The sequence below is a fragment of the Talpa occidentalis genome, unplaced genomic scaffold (assembly GCF_014898055.3).
Source record: "Talpa occidentalis isolate TD23 unplaced genomic scaffold, MPIMG_talOcc4v2.1 talOcc4.3, whole genome shotgun sequence".
In the NCBI taxonomy this organism is placed as follows: domain Eukaryota; kingdom Metazoa; phylum Chordata; class Mammalia; order Eulipotyphla; family Talpidae; genus Talpa; species Talpa occidentalis.
This window is the reverse complement of record NW_023603184.1, coordinates 41,897,621-41,914,173: the sequence shown is the minus strand read 5'-3', so window position 1 is coordinate 41,914,173 and position 16,553 is coordinate 41,897,621. Positions and strand designations below refer to the sequence as shown.

The 16,553-nt window shown below is 39.1% G+C and overlaps 1 protein-coding gene across 5 annotated transcripts in view; it reads left to right on the top strand.

Annotated features, from left to right (window-relative positions):
* The window catches only part of PAK1 (p21 (RAC1) activated kinase 1), a 147,129-nt gene that overhangs the window by 28,827 nt on the left and 101,749 nt on the right, over window positions 1-16,553 (top strand). The window contains exon 1 of one of the 5 annotated variants that reach the window (XM_037523024.2): window positions 11,735-11,942. The exons of 2 other annotated variants lie outside the window; for them this stretch is intronic. The gene's annotated coding sequence lies outside the window, so the exon portion shown is untranslated. Of the gene's footprint in view, window positions 1-11,734; window positions 11,943-15,489; window positions 15,544-16,010; window positions 16,029-16,553 lie in introns of those variants that run through there. 2 more of the 5 variants (XM_054699558.1, XM_054699559.1) reach the window with 2 other exon arrangements.

The following is a 16,553-nucleotide window of genomic DNA, read 5'->3' as shown; positions in this document are numbered from 1 at the left end:
CCTGTATAGTCAAGGAGATTGTTTATAGTAAGGATGAGGTAGAAAGCACACTGAACTTGGAGTCAGATATTGGGTTCTCAACCTGGTCTCTTTACTCTGAACTTCAAACTCCTCTTCTGTAGAATAGGGAATATAGCTATTGGCGTTTTGGGAGAATTCAGTGAAGATACGTATGTGGGAATGCTTAGCTCACCAGTTAGCATATTAATAACTAAATATTTATTGAAAATGATTATTGAAAGTAAATATTTATTAAAATGATTTATTGGCTAATGTAGCATGAACTTTAGTATTATCTTTCCTCTTAAGACAATTTCCTGGTTCTCAGAAATTGTTGAAGGCCTTGATTATATTCAGATCAGTTCTGGTTTAACTGCTTGGGCAATACTTCCTGCCTCTGCCATCTTAACCTGGGGCATTCCGTGAATTATTTACTTCAGCTGTCACGGGGACAGAGCGGTTTCACTTTGCTCTTATAACTAGCACGTATTCAGAGTGTGCGACCATACATATTTTATGTTCTGCCTAGGCAGTGTAACGCATTCCTTTTCATTTTATTCTGTAAGATCATTTTAATATGTAATACTATTCTCTTCATCTTAATTTTTTATTTTTATTCACTTCATATTTTCTAAATATAGAATATTAATAAATTACTATAGGTTCAAGTAGGAAAGGCATTTAGGATTGGTTTGGACTCTCTCCCTAATTTTATATATAAGAGACTAAGACAGACAGGGAAGTAATTTGTCCAAAGCCTTATATCCTGCTTCATGTTCTTTTCACATTCTTGGCACGGATGAATCTATATCTGAGGTAAAAATTTTTTTTTGGTTCTCTTGGGTTGTCAGAAAAATCATGACTTTTCCCAATATAATATTCACTAGACAAGGTCATTCATAAATTATTTACACTGATAGGATTAAGGTAAAGTCATGAACCTTGTTTGCTGTGAGGCAGAACTGCTGTCCCAGTCTGGGAGGAGAAATTACCAGATGAATAGAAGTATTGTGAATCAGCAGTAGGAAGGAGGCCCTGCCATGAACATACTTTTCACTCCTATGATTGACTTGACATATTATTTGATGTGCCAATTATTGGATGTGCAGGTGTTGTATTAACCTCTGTGTTGATGTCTAGGGCATTCTGGGAAGGAAATGATGAAATTGAATGGGTCATTTCTACTCTGTGGTACTGATCACATCTCACCTTAAGTATACTGTAAATAACCATTAATACTATTTTTCTTTTAGAGAAAGCAATGTGTGGCATTTCTTGTGTGGCAAGGAAACCAGAGAAGCTGCTTCTCCTAGACTTGTTGATACTAATTACAATGCAGATCACTACCTGAAGGGGATAAAGGGGTTGCTCAACTGGACTCCCTTACTTTATAAATAAGAAAACTGACACCAGGAGAGGACACTAACTTACTCCATATTATACATTAAGTTAGTTACAGTGTCAGGATTACATCTGAGCACTTCTGAGTCCCTGTTAAGAATATTTTGCTGCACCCCTCTGCAAGGGACGGTGCCAGAGGAAATGTGGGGTAGTGGAAAGAACACCAATTTGAGGGCAAGAGATCTGATTACAACTCATGGCTCTGCTTCTTACTGACTTGCTCCTGAGAAAGTAATATTGCTTCCTTAAGCACCAGTTTTCTCACAGGGTTATTATTAGCATAAAATGTGAGATGCAGTGGAAAAAAATGAAGTGCTTTATATGGACACAGTCAATTTGCTTATGGATTTTAGTTCCGTCACCTGTCAACCATGTGATTTGGGCAAGTTCTTATTTCTGCGAAGATGATTTTTCCTTTGTAAAAGTGATACACTAATAGCTCCCTTGCAGAGTTGTTTTGAGGCCATTAGTGTCTGTGAAACATTCAGAATGGTGCCTGGCGCATAATAGGTGTTTAATAAATGTTTGAGATCATCTCAGAAAACTCACTTTTATCTTCTGAAAACTGTTCCTCTAATGCTTATAAAGCATATGGCAGAACCTGGCCTTCTGTGGGTTTAAAACTTTTGTAGAGTTTGATTCCGAGGATACAGGGGGGTAAGTATAGACTTTGCTGTTGGTCAGGTTTCCATTCCAAACCTGTAGTGGGCCACTCCCAGGCTCTTCTTCCTAGGTAAAGGCCGCTAGGGCTTGCAAGCTTTGTGGTAAACTGAAGAAGAGGGACAGGAAGCCTGGTGTCTGGGATATTTGAGAGGAAGAATGGAAATGGGAAGAGTGGTCACCTCTGCCTGCTGCCCTGAATAGCAGCATGTCAGCGCCAGTAGTGAAACCTTTCTTCATTATGATTTCCACCTCTAACCCTCTTTTTTCTTATTAGTTTTTTTATTTTTTTACATCATTGTTCATTTTTAAACAGTTTGCTTCCCCCCCACACCCTCAGGTATAGTCCCCATAGAGTTTCCTTCCCCAAGGCACCCGTGCACCATCACCTCAGTCCCCTGTGCTCCTCCCTCCCTCCCTCTGATCCCTCTCCCTCCTCCTCCCCTGCAGTGTCTCTGATTTATAATTGCCAGTTTTTGCTTTGTTGTGTTTTGTGATGTTACTATCTTTGTACACTGATGTCTTTTTTGGTTCCCCTATATTCCTGCTATAAGTGAAACCATCTGATATTTTTCTTTTTCCTTCTGGCTTATTTCACTGAGCATAATTCCTTCCAGCTCCATCCACGTTGCTGCGAATGGCATGAGTTTATCTTTTTTGATTGCTGAGTAATATTCCATAGCATGTAAGTACCACATCTTCTTGATCCAGTCATCTATTTTTGGGCATTTGGGTTGTTTCCAGGTTTTACCTATTGTAAATAGTGCTGCAATAAACATAGAGGTACAGGTGTTCTTTTGAATCAGTGTTTTTGTGTCCTTTGGGTAGATCCCTAAGATCCACCTCTAACCCTTTAAGTGCCTCAAAGTTTTGGGACCATGTCTAAGTTTTTGTTGCTCCAAATACTTGACCCAAAGTACAGATCCTAGGTATTTTAATTGAAAGAATGACTATTTGATGCAGAAATCGCTGGTGGCACCTAATCTCTCATCTCAGCTTTACCTTGTAGAGATATATGTATTTAATCAGGCTTTTCGAGTCTTTAACCTTAAGGCTTTGCTGGATTTCAGATATTCAGTTTTTAAAGTTTTGCTCTACTGCTGACTTCCCTTTGCAACCTTGATCTGTCCAGACAGCTATTTCCTCCATCCCTGGTCATTGTGTGGGACTTGTCAGGTTCCTCTTTCTGGTTTTGAATGCTGGGATGGTGCTTGTGATTCTGGTGCGCAAGAGCTGGGTAAGTATGAAATCTGCATGATCAGGCCAACATTTTTTCAGTGGTTTCAGGATTATGGGAAAACAATGCTAGATAGATTCTCTCCCTTTTTCTACCCTACCGAAGGGTGGTTTTATATAAGCTATATAGGCACATATACTATGGATCAGATATTCTTCTAGGAGCTTTAAATACATTATGTCACCAAATGCTAACAAGTAACCCCTTGAGTTAGATTGATAATGTAAGACTGCCCTCAATTTAACAGAAAGGAATACAGAGTTTAGATAAAGGAAATGACTTGTTTTAGCCAGTAAAGGAGAGATCCAGGATATGAATCCTGGTCTTTTTCACTCAAAGAGAATACAGTCACTGACTACCTTACCAGAATGGGAGCTCCTTGATGGCAGGAATTTTGTCTGATGCTCAACACAGAAACTGAAATGGAATATTTTTTACTGAACATTTAATACTTTGCAAAGTGATGAGTAGGGCAACTGGCATGAGGTATTGAGGACCTGTTTCCTAGTCTACATTATTTACTCAGTTCTCAAGGTGAATTTTTATAACCTATGGTTATAAAAATAAAGAGAAAAGCATTATTTACTCCCAAAATCCATAAGGGTAACTAACACAAACATTTTTATGTTAATGTAAGTTCTTTAAGGCTAAAGAACTTAGTGTTTCTTGGGAAAATAATATTTCACTGAGTTATCTTATGGAAAATTTAGATATAATGCAAGTAAAACTGCCTGAAGGGTAAAGTATTATGTTAAGTTGTTTTTAGGTCTAGTTTCTCTCCCCGATTCCCTCTCTGGGTTTCAATTTCTATGTCTATACAGAGAGCTGTTGGACTGGATGACCTCTGTGGCTCCTGACAATTCAGACACTTAGGTAATGATCATGTAGTTGTTCCAATGCTTACGTCCACCACATTTATGTATAACACATAATTCATTTCTCTGATGTGCAGTCCCTTTTTGCCTTTGTCTTTAAGCCCGCTGTCTAGCTTCCATTAAAGTCAGTTGCCTGCTTTAGTTTTCTTTCTTTTTTTTTAGGCTACTTCTGTGTGAGTTCACTTTTCTTTTTGAGGTTGAATTGAATTGTGTAAGGCCCTCAGGAAGTGGTGGAAGCACCTTCCTCAAACCTGGTTGCACCAAAAACCTATCAAGTCAAGTCCTTTTCCCAAAGAGGAAGAAGAGGAAGACTGGATTCCTCAGCTGATAGATGAGCATGTTTTACTTGAGTTCTCTGGGCTAATTTTATCACTGAAGGAACAAGAAAGGACATTTCCTTTTAAATCCAACACCCTTTCCCTCCCTTGTTCTGTGTGTGGTTACTATCCCTCAGCCATTTTTGTGTCCCCTTTAAATTCCATCTACTTTACTAAATCATGCACAATAAATTCAAGTAAACCTCCATATTGCAATCTTTTATATCATAATGGTGATTTTATTTCTATTCCTCACTAAATATTTTCATCAAGAGTTTCTCACATGATCTCTCATGAGCCCCTTTCTCCACAAAAAATCCCTGTGGGTAAGCTAATCTGTGTAACATACTCACTTCTACTCATAAGTTTTCTTACTGTTGTTTGAATAAGTCATACATTCTGTCTCATGTCTCCCTAACTTGTTTCTCTTAGTTTGTTTGTTTGTTTTGTTTAAGATGTTTTCCTTTGCCTGCTTTACTTCTGCTCAGCAACCTTAAAGGCCCAATTCAAATAGCTCACTCTCTGATACCTTCCCTGATCATCTCCCTCTATGACAAACATGGTTAATATCCCTCTTTTCAGAACAGAAAATGTGATACCTATGTGATACTTTGTTCCAAAGACTATGGCAGCATTTTTTGTATTGTATTTATTCTGCTTTTATTGTAATTACTTGCTCTTCTACCTGTTTCTCTTTAAACACTTCCTCAAAACAATCAGCCCTTCCAAGGTTAGAAATAACCTGGCATATACTAGGTATTTGATAAAAGAGGAAAAGGGTATTTATTAAGTTCCTTATGCTGTGCAACTTGCCTTATAAATACTCTCAATCTTTACAGTGGGTCTGTCATGTAGATTGTTATGAAGTAACTGAGGCCCAGAGTGATTAGTGGTCTAATGATCTCACATCTGGTAACTCAGAGGACTGGGATTCAAACCTGCAATATGTCTCTGATTTATAACTGTCTGTCTTTAATGCTTGAGCTGTATTTAGAATTTTTCTGCTGACTTTTAATTCAATATTCTTTCTGTGCACATCAGAAAAAGACAAATTGAGTGTATCGATGTATTTAATGCAGTGATAGATAAAAGTTCAAGCAGAAGTAGGGTACAGGTAGCTGTCACACTCACGTAATTGCTGTGTATTGAGAAAAGGCCCCAGAGTCATTAATGCCTTAATTGGTACCGTAGGCACTTCTATAATTTGGCATTTAAAAGTGAATCAGTTTTAGCTGGTTAACAGATGTAACAACACCTACCTTTGGGCATGTTCTGTTCTAAAAATGGATGAAAAGCTGCTTGTATCACACTATCACGGGCAAGGTGGATGAGCTCAGCTTTGACCTAAAACAGTGTTGGTGCTTCCGAAATCTTTCTTTCAAGCTTTGTCATATTTTTGTCAGGTGCTGGTAACCTACTTTTTTAGAATCAGGCAATTGTAATATCAATTAGGATATGGGGTTCTTACCCAACTATCTGAGCTCTCTGCAGGGAGAGTCCAAACATAAAGGACTTCATTGGAGCTGGTAAAGGAGGCCAAAAGTTAGACCTTGAGAAACACCTTTGCTTCCTTGTTTTGTGACATGGACTATCCAGACACTCTGTATTCTCTTCAGTCAGCTAGTAGCATATGTGTTGTGGGAAGATACAAGAATGGACCTGAGTTCAAGTTCCTGCTAGCTTTATGCAATTCTGTACAAGCGGTTATACATGCTTCCTAGTTCTCTTCTCTCACGTGTCTTGTACAGTGCTTTTCCTAGGGTGAAGAGCCCATTGTCCAGGCACTGTCTAGTTCTGCCGACCAGGTGACCCAGCATTTCTCTTGCCCTTCATTTTCTTAGTCACACATTCTCTAGTCGATATCTGTAGTCCGAAATATGTTGAAATCTGTCATCTTCTGATGCCCCCTTATCCATTCTCTTCCTTTTTTAAAGCTTATACCTTTTTAAGAAATCATCTTAGTGTCATCTTAGTGTGGTGCTGGGAAAGGAACACGGGTAAATGAGTTTTTAATCTGCCAAATTTTTTTTTTTTTTTTTTAAAGGAAGCCTATTTTTTTTTTTTTTTCTGGGCATGTTTTTATTTATTTATTTGTTTGTTTGTTTGTTTGTTTGTTCGTTTTTGTTTATACCAGCACTGGGTACAGTCAGAAGTGCGGGAGGGTGAGAGAATTCACCAGAGCCAGAGCGGGGAGCAGAGCAGGCAGAAGGACCGAAGTACACTGCTGAGGGGAGCAGCGGGCGGCAGGAGAGGCCTGTGCACCATGGGGACCCTCCTCTGGTGGCCGGGGAGCAGCCGGGGATCGAACCAGCGCCGCAGAGGCCACAGGCAGCTTCGCAACCCAGCGCTCAACTGCTGCGCCACCGGGGAGGCCCTAATCTGCCAAATTTAATTAAAACAAACTTCAGAGGAAAGTTAAAGGAACAAAATAGTTAAGTCATGTTTATATTTGGAGTTGCAAAAACTTTACCATGAGAGTAAATGAGAGGATCGACCTTTCCAGGAGATGCTCTAGGTTCAAATTTTGGTTTCATCATCTTGTAGGTGTATGACCTTGGTCAAGTTACCACCCTAAGTCTCATTTGGTGAAATTGAAAAGAAGAGAAAGAGAAGGAAGACACAAATAGAACAAATAGTTAAATCATCATACCAAATGGTGGAGGAAGTGGTTGTGGCCCAAAAGGCCCACAGAATGCAGGAGGTGGTCCATATCGAATGGGTGGTGGTGAAATAGGGCCTCCCATGGGGAATAATCAGAAATAATCAGTATAATCAGAAATTATACTGAACTAGGAATCAAAACACAAGTTTGCTTTTAGCAAACTGTGTGAACTTGACCAAATCCTTTCTCTCTTATAGGAATTATAAATTAAGGTTTGATTCTGTTAAATTAGGTACCTCAGTATTCCTTGGTTTATAGATTGACATCTGCTTGCTGTGTTTCTTCATAGTCCTCTTGTGTCCAAAAATTTTGCTTTTTTTAAAAAGGGATTTATTTATTGATGCATACAAGAACTGGGGTAGAGGCCAGAGATGCCGGGGGTGAAAGGATTCACCAGAGACAGAGTGGGGAGCAGAACAGGCAGACTGACTGAAATACACTGCTGAGAGGAGACAGGAGAGGTCTGCTGCGCCATGTGGGTTGCTCCCTGGCTGGCCAGGGATCGAACTCATGCTACAGAGGCTGCAGATAGCTTCACAGTGCTGTGCTTAACCCCTTGTGCCACCAGGGAGGCCCCCAAAATTTCACTTCTTATAAGGTAAACAATCATATTGGGTTATGACCCACCACAATGACCCCTTTTTAACTCAGTTACCTCTGAAAATACCCTATTTCCAAATAAAATCAAATTCTAAAGTACTGGGGGTTAGGATTTCAGCATATCTGTTTTGGGGAGACAATTAAAATCCATCATGATGGGCTCCCCCCATTTTATTAATTTGTCAGTCATTTACACATCTACATAATGTTGGGGTACATTTTCACACCTTCGTATACATACACACTTACCCAAACAGTGTCTTATCCCCTTGCTCCCCATTCCCCTTCCTCTCCTTTACTCCCTCTGGCAACCAGTATGATTTTCACAATGTCTGATAATAATTATTTTTGTTGTACTTTGCCAGTTTGTGTCCTTTGGTTATTTATATTGCACAAATAAATGAAAACGTCTAGTATGTCTTTTACTTTCTGTCTTATTCTGCTTAGCACATCCGCCTCAAGAGCCATCCATTTTGACCCAAAAGGAACTATTTCATCTTTTTAAATAGCTGAGTATTCTGTTGAGTATATATTTTTGTGGTTTCAATTTGCATTTCCTTTACAATAAGTGATGTTGAACATTTTTTCTTGTGCCTGTAGGCCATCTGAATGTCTTTGGAGAAGTGTCGATTCAGTGCCTATTTTTTGAGAGTTACTTTTTTGTTGTTGTTGAGTTGTATAAGTACTTTATATATTTTGGAAATTAACCCCTTGTCAAATGTATAATATGCAAATATCTTCTCCCAGTCCATAGATTGTCTTTGTTTTTGTGATGATTTCTTTTGAGGTACAAAAACCTTTTAGTTTGAGGCAGTTCAGTTTGTTTATTTTTGCTTTTGTCTCCCTTGCCATTGGGATTGTGTTTCCTCATCACAATGGGCTTTTGAGGGTTAAGGAAAGGACTTGGTCAGGTAAGATTTGAATTAACAGAGAGAAGTAGAGATGTTGTGAGACAAGTTTTTGCAATGTCCAAATTGTCATAAAATGATCTACTAGATAAATTCATCTTGGTAGAATAAAGGAGTTCTCAGATTCCCAAGCAAGGGTATTTAGTGAAAAAAAGATTACTTCAGATTTTTTCTTAGTCGTTTTTGTTCACAGTATGCAGCTTTGTTCACTGTAGGCAGCTTTTCTTTTTCTGTAAGCAGTTTTATTGACACATGCCACAAATTTAGTCTTGACCATTAAGGTGTTGATTGCATGGTGCGTAAAAATTTATTTTTAGGTAACAGAAATTAAGTTATTTCTAACTTTTACAGTCATTCATAATTACAGAAGATATTTTGCTGTATAAATGTGACAAGCTTGCAAAACAATAGATGATTTGACTGATAAAATTTCATCATAGAAAATGAGGCTGGATCATGAAGTTTCTTAATCTGTGGCTCTTGGACTTGGGGCAGTAACTCTCAGTTATAGCCACTCATTATAAATATGTTGATATACAGGTTCTACCTGGCACCAAATAAATTAAATTTGGAGGGCAGAGGGTAGGTGTGAGACCCAGGCATCATTTTTTTAAAAGCTCCCCAGGTTTGTATATGTGGTTGTAATTCACTAGCTTATGCACATAAAAAAGAAATTGGATTCTTGAACTTGCTGTGACCTCTGGGTATTCTCTAAAACTTTTAAGTCTTAGAGAATAAGGAAATCTAAGTATATTAGCATGTCCCAACTGTTTAATAATCATGGGCAAGCTCACTGGAATTCTTTTTGAGTTTCAGTTTTCCCATTTATGGAATGGAGATAATTATAACTACCTTTGAGGATTGCTTTGACAATCAAATATTTGCCCAAGGTGTTATAACTGCTTGGTGTCCTATGCAAGTCCAGAACCCACATGTCCTAATTCTTTTTATTCCCCCGTGAACTTGAAAGGTGGTTTTTCTACCTAACTTTTTCACTCTTTCAGCTCTTTTGTTAAGTTGTGCCTGAATACCTTCTGTATTGGAAACCTTCAGGTACCTTAGTGTAGCAACAGCATATTGGCTTAGTGGAAACAACATGGTCTTTGGAGTAGCGTGGATATGAAGTTCAACTCTAGCTCCATTACTAACCATAATCATTTTAATTCTTAAGGGTCAATTAAATGGAGTATTAAATAAGAAAATGATGTGAAAGCACTGCTTGGTATGTAATTGTTGCTTATTGTTATTGTGAAGGACAGCAGTAGGAGGAGATGCATATAATACAGCTGGATAAGTGATAGAGTAGAGGCCTTTCAATTTGACTTCACTTTTTTTATGTGGCTTTTGAAAGGTTGGCTAGGTGGGGGTACCTTTTGGAATCCTTAAATAATAATTTTGATTTGTGTAAGCCTATACTGTTTAAGAGATACTTTTGCAAATTATTCCCATTTAATTCACACAATAATAGGTAAGGAAAATGTCTCTATATCTTAGCAAGGGAACTATGGCTAAGAGAGATGAAGTGACTTACATCTGGTTACATCATGAATAAGCAATGGAGACAGTTATTGTTTAAAGTGAAACCCCAATCTTTGAGACCTTGGGTTTTGTTTCAATTGGATTTCTGGTTTCAAAGCAGAGGCTTTTGCATGTAAACCCAGGAAACCTTGGGTTTGTGCTTGTATTGGTTATCTATCACTGTGTAAATAGTTTGCAAAACTTATCAGTTTAAAAAAAACAGACATTTATTATCTCACATAATTTCTGGGGGGCAAAAATCAGGCTATAGTCAGGTGACTACCATCATCTGAAGGCTCAGCTGGAGCTGGAGGATTCCCTGCCATACTTGCTCATCTGGTTTTTGACTGGCCTCAGTTTCTTGCTTGCTGGCTATTGACTGAAGGCTTTAATTCCTTGTTTTATGGCCTCTCCATAGGGCAACTCATCCATGGCAGTTGGCTTCCCCAAAATGAGTGATCTAAGAGTGAAGAGAGGAACCAAAACTGAAGCTGCAGTATTTTTTATAATGCAGATTTCAAAAATGATATACCATCACTTCTGCTGTATTCTTTTGGTCTTATAGACCGGCCTTCTATCAAATGGGAAAGGATACACGTGGGGAGATTATGAGGAGGCATGGATCATTGCAGGTTGGCTGCTGTAGTTGTAGAGAAACTCTGAAACCCAGCTTATATACATCTTTTGTGTTTTTTTTTAATTTTTAAATTTTTAAAAATATTTATGCATACAAGAACTGGGGTACAGGCCACAGGTATGGGGGATGAGAGGATTCACCAGAGAGAGAGTAGGGAACAGAGCAGGCAGATTGATTGAAATAACTGCTGAGGGGAGCAGCGGGTGAGACAGGAGAGGTTTGCTGTGCCGTATGGGCAGCTCCTTGGTCAGGGATCGAACTCGTGCTGCAGTGGCTGCAGGTAGCTTCATAGGTTGAATATTAACCCCTTGTGCCACCAGGGAGGCCCTATACACATCCTTTATTAAGGACTTAACCTTAACACACAGGATCAGATTCTATTTCATGTTTCAGGCATGGTGGATACCAGGAGGGTTCCCTCGTATCTTTGAGGGATGCTTTCTCAAGATGCCTCCTTCAGAAGCCTCCTTAGTCTCATATCTACTATCAATCTTTGAAGTTGGTAACATAATCATGCTTATTTTTACAACCAATCAGATAATTTACTGAGGGGTTAGAAGCATGAGAGGATTCTTTGCCATTAGGTGCTATGTAGTGAAATTGCCTTTGGAAATTTGAATGTGTTGATTCTTTTATTTGTCCAGAAATTGAGGTGAGGGAACTACACGTTGTCTCTAGCATTCAGTGTTTGGGAAACAACCCATTCACACTCACTTGCACGTGATATTTCAAATGAGTAATGTGCTAAGGGCACATTGGCTACTCTTGAAGTCAGTACATCTGAATTTGAGTTACAGTTTTGACACCAACAGACTCTGTGACTGTAAGATGTTATTTGTGAACTCTAGTTTCCTTAAGTATAACATGGAGAAGTTAAGCGGAGTCTCAGTGTTCTGAAGTGCAACAGTCTTACTGGCTACTGAGTGAGACTGGGATGTAGGAAGAAGCTGAGGAAGTGGGACTTTCCCACCTCCATTTCAGACAGAGCAGACAACTTTTATATGTTTAAATATTGGCGTTTCTGTAAGATTTGACTGGAAAATGAGCTTGAGAGTTTTTTTTTTTTTTTTAAACTTGGAAACCTCTGAATTGAATGATCTTTAAGGACCTCTCCATGTAAAAGAAAGGTATTGGTTTTTTTTTTATGTCATTGGCAAGAAGTAGCATATGGGGTGTTGGAGGACCCTCTTTTCTATATTTCTACAGGTAGAAAAGCAGAGTAATGGTCTTGTATGTCTCCTGTGAAATCTAGACCTTTTTTTTAAACATTTATTTATTTATTCATGCATACAAGAACCAGGGTACAGGCCAGAGGTGTGGGAGGGTGAGAGGATCACCAGAGACAGAGTGGGGAACAGAACAGGCAGACTGACTGAAAAACACTGTTGAGGGGAGCAGTGGGTGAGACAGGAGAGGTCTGCTGCACCATCTGCTGGGTATCTCCCTGGCCGGCCAGATCGAACTGGAGCTGCAGACTGCGGACAGCTTCACAGCGCTGTTGCTCAACCATCTGCGCCATCAGGGAGGCCCTGTTTAGACTGTTTTTCTCACTCTTTTCTCCTTAGATTTTTTTTTTTCTCCCAGTGTTGGGAGAGGTGGACATTAGTTGCTGATGGTTGCATCTCCCATCTCTAAGGTGATGTAGCTTCTTTTAGAATCAGGGTCCAGATCTGGAGACATGATGGCCTTCCTCAGAGAGGCAGAAGTTGAAGAACAGGCCTCTTTAGAGAGGAGGAGGCTGGGGGAAATCGGCAGCAGGTGAGAAGGGCTGGTCTTCTAAGTGGTTTCTAATCATCTTCTATGGATTATTTAGATGTAAACATAACTTTCCCTGGCTCTTTGTCTGTGCTCAAGCCCATAGGTCTTTTGGAGACTAAACTAGTAGAGTGAATAGAGGTGGGAGGAATTCAAATGAATCTTACTTCTAGCAGCTTGAGAGGGCTCTTGTCTTTTGGTGACTGTAACACTTTGTTACTTCCCTGTTGACAGATCTTTCCTAGCTGATTGAAGCTAATCTCTAGCATTTTGTCCCCTATTCTGTTCAGGTATATATTCTTTTTGGAAATGAATGGTTTAATGCAAATTGGACTGGAGATGCAATCTGTAGCCTAGGTAACGTTCTAGCCTTTCTATTTACCTGTGTGACCTTGGGCAAGTTTCTTAATCTTTCTCAGTGTGTTTCCTTTTATCTAAAATAGGGTTGCTGTGAAGATTAAAGGAGATAAACAGGTAAAGCACTGCATCTGTGCCAACATAAGTGCTTACTAGAAGCAAAGTATTTTTATTAGTTTTGTATTTATATCTTTGAGAATTTAGGGTAGAGGCTACTTGAATTATAAAAATGCTGTTAGAGCAGTAAAATTAGTACTTGAAGAAATTTTACACATCATTTTATCTGATACATCCTTTTACAATTGGATCGTTTTATAATTGAGATCACTCAGACTTGGAGTGAAGCAGTGAATGGCTCAAGGTCACCCAGTGTAGGCAGAGTTCCTGCCAAATATTTCTCCAGTATCTGCTTACAGACCTCCATGATAGAGAGCTGGCAGGCTGTAATTTTCATGATTTTCCATTTTGGTTGTTAGAACTAAAATCTGCTCCTCTGTGGCTTCTAATCACATGAGGAAATTTAAGGTTAGGCAGATGAAAGGGTGTGTCATATTAGGTGTTCTTCCATTCCATCTCCAGCTACAAGGACCAGGTAAGACAGAGGCCTAGGAGCTCAGGTCCAGAGCCTCAGATTCCTCCTTGTGGCTTTGTGGGTGAATAGTTTTCATTAAAATGATTCATTCCCACAGCCTTACTGAATTTATCAGTATTGGAATCATTAGCATTTTTTATTATTAGGATGTTAGCAATAGAAATTATTAGTAGTAGTACTAGAATTTTTTTATGAGCATTTATTAGTACTAGAAGGAATGATTCATCATATGGTCTGTTTTCGTCATCATTTTATAGATTAGTAACTGAGTCCCAGAGAGGTAAAGGCATCTGTGCAACGTCGTTTATAGAAATTCTGTGCTGGAACTGCGACTAGGATCCTAGTCTCTTGGTAGCCAGTTTTGGATGTCTTTCCATAGACAACACTTCTAGAGAAGATGTTAACATACTTTCAGTTTTTAAAAATGTCATACAGCATTTGTACCTTAGATTTCTATTAGGAGAGACAGCGTCAGTTAAAACTTACATGGATTTCTGTCTAAAAATTCAAGTTGTTTTTCAGTATCACAAGGAAAGAAAGTTCTATTCACAAATATTTTTAGAGTACCTATAGGAGCTTATGTGCCAAATTCTTCTAAATTCATACTTCAAAGTACAAACTCAGTCTTCTTTACTTGTGTGAAGCTTCCTGACTACTCCCCCATATCCACTTGCTCTCTGTTTACAGCACTTCCCATGTGATGCTAACACTGGTGTGGGGAAGAGAATATGGACATTAGATTTGAGCAGGCCAACCTGGGTTGGAGCTTGGCTCCAAATAATTCATGTAAAGTGGCTTATTTGAGTGCTAGATACACATTAAGAATTCCTGAAATGTTGTCTCCTATTACAATTATTTTTGTGTTTATTCATGTCTTATCTGCCCTTGGGAGCACCTCAAGGGCAGTGTCTTTTTGCAAACTGTGAGTCATAACCTATGGGTTGTGGATGTAATATATAAGTTGGACTAGTATTTTTGGAAAGTAAAAAATAAAAACAAAAAAGTCAAATTGAATACACCAGAGAAAACATTATATAGAAAGAACAGGATTGCTTTATGAAACTTTTATTTCAGTTTTATGTTTATAGATTATGTGTGTGTGTATGCACATGTGTGCACGCGCATGCATTTGAGTGTGTGCTGGGTCTCCATATAAATTGCATTCTTACTGTAGATTATAGTTAAAACAGTTAGAGAAACTCCACTGTAGGGAAGAAACTGCCTGCTATTTATATCTTGTATTCACAGGACATAGCACAGGGTCTGGAACAAATCTTCTGGTGTATATGTAACTGAGACAAGACAGCCTAAAATTTTGCTTAATGTGTGATACAGACAGTAAATACAATGTAGGTTCAAAAAAAGAAAGGGTAAATTATCTTGAGAAATAGTAGTTGAGAGCTCAGGTTTCTGGTATCTGAAAATTTTGAGAATAAATAGCAGCTCTGCTACTTATTTGGCTGGAACAGTAAGGCAAGTTTCTTTACTTTTCTTGTCCTCATTTTCTCCATCTCTGAAATGGGAATAATAATTACTTCAGGTTGTGAAGATTAAAGAATATAAATTTACAACAGTAGTTGGCACATAATGACGTCTTGCTTAATTTTTTTGTGGGCTAAAGTGGTTATGGGAGGATTTATAGGGAGGCAGATATTTATCCTGCAGGGACTGGTAAGAATGAGATGTGGGAAATGGTTGAGATGCCCTGGATATGTCTGAGTACTGAGGTAAAACTCTGTGACTTTTTTTTTACTTATGTATCCTTTCTGCAACTTTCTTGCTCTCGAAAATACCCAGTCTTTTTTTTTTTTTCTCTTCAAAACCACTTCCTGGGGAGAAAGTCCAACATAAGCTGTTACAACTTGCCTTTGGCCCCTCCTGGAGGCCAGTTCATGTCCATAGATAGGGAAAAGGAAGTTAACATTGGGTGTCTAACCCCAGTTACTCTGAATTCCAGAGAGAGAAGGATAAAACCGTGCAGAAGCTGCTCAGATTGGCCCCAGCAAAAAAGGACCCCCAGCAAGGTAAATAGGAAGGTGCTTGGCTTCAAGTCCAAAGTCCAGACTGGAGCTGGAGAGGACAGGTCCTTGTGAAGGGAGCAGCTGGGAGGGCGGACAGGAAGACTAGCCTGTCTCTGACTTCTGATGATGCTGGAAAGGAAACCTCTCCAGGTTTAAGAAAAGGAGGAGGGACGGAGAGAGTGTGAGAAAGAAGGTGATGAGTAGAGGAATGGGGGAAAGGGAGAAGGAGCAGCTTGCAAGATAACTGTTTTGGCTCCTGGCTATCCGGGAGACAGGAGGCAGGGAGCTTGTCCAGCCTTTCCTGCTGAATCTCTGTTCTCTTGTAAACCCTTTGCCATTTTAGCTTCAGTAAAGAATGGGCTTTCTAAATTGTATTTTAGGTCTAAACTTTCTGTAGTTATTTAATGAAGTCCAGGAGAGCTAGCCAAGTAAAAGACTAAGGAGGTCGGAGGAGGAGCAAGAACTTCTGCTTGATTTGTTTTGTCTGGGTAAGCGTTCTTCAACCGTGAGACTATTGCTGTCTTGGATTGTGGAATTCTGTGTGCGTGTGAGGGGAGAGTATGTGACTGTCCTGGGTATTGGAGGATGTTTAGCAGCATCTTTGTTGTACTGCCTAGTAAGTGTCAGTAACATCTGTCCTCCCTTCAGTGGTGACAATCAAAAATATCTCTCAGCATTGCCAGATGTGCCCTGGGGAACAAATCGAAGCCTGATTGAGAACCAGTCGTCTCTATATATGTTTAAATTGCAGGGACAGCCAAAGGACAAAATTAAAAATAATAGACTCTCCTACTTATATAACACTGTGCCAGATACTGGACCTTTAAATATCTTAGTTCATTTAATCTCCATAATTACTCTGTAAGTTAGGTACTACTGCTATTCCCTGTTTTACAAATGAGGAAACTGAGGGGAAAGATTAAGTGAACTAATAGCAACTAATGTTTATATGAGTTGCTGTATGTCAGGGTCTATGCTAAGTACCTTGCCTATGAGTTATCTCACTTAATCTC